Source organism: Mastomys coucha, unplaced genomic scaffold (assembly GCF_008632895.1).
Source record: "Mastomys coucha isolate ucsf_1 unplaced genomic scaffold, UCSF_Mcou_1 pScaffold12, whole genome shotgun sequence".
NCBI classification, from domain to species: Eukaryota; Metazoa; Chordata; class Mammalia; order Rodentia; family Muridae; genus Mastomys; species Mastomys coucha.
In genome coordinates, this window is record NW_022196894.1 from 84,061,884 (window position 1) to 84,065,733 (window position 3,850).

Consider the following 3,850-nt stretch of genomic DNA (forward strand, 5'->3'; position numbering starts at 1 on the left):
GGTCTCAGAGATGAGAAAGGAAAAAAATAAAATAAAATAAAATAAAATAAAATAAAAATAGCACTAAGTCTGTACTTTCTAGTTTTAGAAAGCTTGAGAAAAGTTCAGGTGGCAATGATACAACTTAAAGATCCATGTAGAAACTAGGAAGAAGCACGGCAAAGCACTCTCCACTCAGTGTGTACATGGCTGCTCACCTGTGTGATTCTCAACTGCAGCTCTTACCTGTACCGGGAGCAGAAGTTCCTCTTGGGTGGTTGTAGCATTGGTGGGAAGGAGAGAACAAAAAAGAGTAAAGAGTCGCTCAGGGGACATCAGAGAGTTAGACATTACTGTTAACAAACTACTGCAAGCACCCCACACTCAGTAGAGTCCTCCATCCTGTACTCACTCCACACTCGGTATAGTCCTCCACCCTGTGCTCACTTCCTGTCTGTTCTGCTGACTGTTAATCTGAAGAAAAGCCTGCCTAACACCTGAGCTGGCTCAGAATCAGGTCTCTGGCCACACTAGGTCAACTCTTTAGAATGGATATTCAAATTCCCTATGAGTAAAAATATAACACACTTTGTAATTTATAAACATGAGAAGGCTATGAGATTGATCATAAAATCTCAGTAGAGAAATTGGGAAACTAAGAAGAAATAGAAATAACGCACCAATATAAGTTTGTTCTGAAGTCATATTAGTAACCTCAGAAGAAGTCAAGTGACATTGCACTCCTAACAAAATCAGGTTGCCAACCTATAAAAATCAGCTAGAAAAAAATGCTTTTAAATTAAGATATTATCAGTTATCAAATGAACTAGAATAAAAATTTCAAACTTAGATTAATAATCTAAAAAAGATAAATATTTCATTAAAGTTAACATACCAAGAAATAACAATAGAATATTTGTTAGTTTTTATAAATGTTTAATAGATTACATAGATAAGATTAGATAGATAGATAGATAGATAGATAGATAGATAGATAGATAGATAGATACATACATACATACATACATACATACATAGACAGACAGAGAGAGAACCTGCTGAGCTTGATGTTGTAGTCCTCTGGCACAAATCAAACAGTCCCTGATGGGGGGTTAGGAAGTGCAACCCCTTAGGACAAACAACAATATGAACTAACTAGTACCCTCAGAGCTCCCAGGGACTAAACAACCAACCAAAGAGTACACATGGAGGGACTAATGACTCCAGCAGCATATGTATAGCAGAGGATGGCCTAGTTGGTCATCAATGGCAGGAGAGACCCTTGGTGCTGTGAAGGTTCTATGCCCTGGGGTAGAGGAATGCCAGGACCAGGAAGCAGAAGAGGATGGGTTGGTGAGCAGTGTGTGGGGGGGGGAGAACAGGGGTTTATTTTACTTTGTTTTATATTTCTTTTCCTGAGGGGAAACAGGGAAAGGAGATATCATATGACATGTAAAGAAAGAAAATATCTAATTTAAAAAAAAAAAAAAAAAAAGAAAGAAAGAATAGGCAAGAGATAGTTTTGTGGGGGCTGGGGGGAGACTGTCAGTAGTGAATACTGTAGTCCCTGAGGTAATTTTGCATAACTTTTTTTATATATGGCATTGCCTTGAGAAGCAAAATCACAAGCTAGCAGAAACAGTGGCTGACACACACATAGTATACCTATTTCCATCCAGAGGTCTCCCTGCTCCTTCCACCAAGGTTAATAGAATGTTTGGCCCCTCTCCTTGAACCTGAAGTGTATCTCCTCTTAGCCTTCCATGAGTCGGCAGGCCAGGAAATCTGCCTGCCTGCACACCATCCTTCCAGGCCAGCAAATTTTTGGCCTAGCAGGCAAACTTCTGCTCTTCAAGAGAAACAGGCAAATGGCTCTAGACAATCTGAATCTGTTCAATGTTGCTTGTTACCTATATGATTTTAGGGCTGACCACTTGGCTAGCAATTAGGGGGCTTATTCCTGGGAAAGATTAATTGTGTCTCTCTCTTAAGTCATTAATTTCCTGTAATTCTTTGGCTAGGGATAGGACCTGCTGAGAGATCCTCTTTTACATTAGCATATCCATTGAAGTTGTCATTGTTCAGAACTTGTTTATGTAGACATATTGTTGTGGTATCATAGTTGTAGCTTCTCTATAATTTCTAAGAGACACAAGCTCACAGCAAATTTTCTGGTCTTCTAGCTTTCACAGTCTTTTACCTCTAGATGCTTTCTAAAGCTTAGGTACAAAACTTGTATTGTAGATGTATCCCTTGGGATTAGGCTCCCTATGAGCCATCGATCTTTGCTTTCTGACGAGTTATGATTTCCTGTAGTTGTCTCCTTTTGCTGAAAACACAAACATCTTAAATAAGGGCTGAGAGCTATACTTCTTTGTGGGTATAAACGTGAGTTTAGAATGCAGCTAGGAATTACTTTGATTTAGTAAAGTGGTGGACTCTTTTCTAAGGTTCATAACCTCACCAGCCCTAGGTACTTGGCTCTGATTGTCCCATGTGTTATCTTCCTCTTATTGAATGGGATTAAAGTACAATTAGACAGCTGTTGGTTTTAAGTGTCCAATAATGACACCAATATCAGTGTCCTTATTGAGTGTTTAGGGATGTCTTACCATGCTTGTCATTGCTGTGGCCATAGGTGTCACTGCTGGGCAGGACTATCGATTGTTTCCCTCTCTTGGCAGCTTGGAGAGCTAGACTTCTGGAAGGATGTTTCAGAAATCATACTATTCCTTATATCATTCACTGTATTTTGAAAAGATCATAAATCACAGAGAATATATTATATTTTAAATTCTAAATAGAATATTTTTCATTTAAGTGTGAAAACAAAATTTTAAAAGAAACATTTTAGACTATGATGCTCTAGTAACCATGAGTCTTTTCTACAAAATAAAAATATAACTGAGAGGAAAAAAAGAACAAGTAAGAAAGAATATATGGATCTGAAAGTGATTCACTGAATGAACTCTTAGGGAAACAACCTCTTCTACAACTGTTTCTGATCATTGTAAAACTGCATAAAAATTATGAATAAAACTACTTGTACATTGATATGGTTCAAATATATTTATTAAGAAAAAAAAAACTTCCTTGCTAAGCAATCAAATGACTAAGAGGGAAAAGACAATTTACCATTGAGTTACAAGATATTTACCAGAAAACATGAGCCCAATGCTAACAAAGATGATGCATGAGTGAGTGTGTGTGTGTGTGTGTGTGTGTGTGTGTGTGTGTGTGTGTGTGTGTGTGTTTATAGGGGTTAGACAGGATAAATGTATTGAGGCATATGTGTGGAAAGGGACAGCATATAGAAGTTGGTTTCCTGCTTCTACCATATGATTAGTAGGGATCAAATCAGGGTCTACAGCCTTGGTGTAAAGTGTCTTTATAATCATCTTGTCAGCCCTTAAGTAATTCAATTTTCTCTACAATCTTGAGATGAAGAATGTACTAGGATTAACTTAAAATGCAGTTAACATCTTTCCCCATTCACCAGACAATAAGGAAGTAGGACTCAGTGCCCTAAGGGACTACAGTGAAATATGAAATGATGACATTCCTGGATGTAAGTTTAAATATATTAAGTATCCATCAAGATATCCAAACAATTCCTCATGCAAGGAAAGAGTTGAGTTAGTAATTTATATTCTCATTTCCATATAGAACAAATATTTATAATATTCACATAGGTAATGAAATATATTCAAGTACAAAAAAAATAAAATATATCTATCGGTATACAAATTAGAAGTAAATCTACCAGAGACATTCTGAAAAGAAAGAGGCATGATGGGAATCAACACTCTTTTTTTTTTTAATTTTAGATATTTTCTTTATTTACATGCGAATTTCTCCATTCCCAGTTTCC

At 36.8% G+C, this 3,850-nt stretch overlaps 1 long non-coding RNA gene across 1 annotated transcript in view; it reads right to left on the reverse strand.

Annotated features, from left to right (window-relative positions):
- Positions 1–231: 231 nt before the first annotated feature.
- LOC116086533 overlaps positions 232–3,850 on the reverse strand; it is a 12,411-nt gene continuing 8,792 nt past the window's right edge. Inside the window, exons 2-3 of the long non-coding RNA XR_004116982.1 lie at positions 2,592–2,724; positions 232–248 (exon numbers count right to left, since the gene is read on the reverse strand). This is a non-coding gene — a long non-coding RNA (uncharacterized LOC116086533). The remainder of the gene's footprint in view (positions 249–2,591; positions 2,725–3,850) is intronic.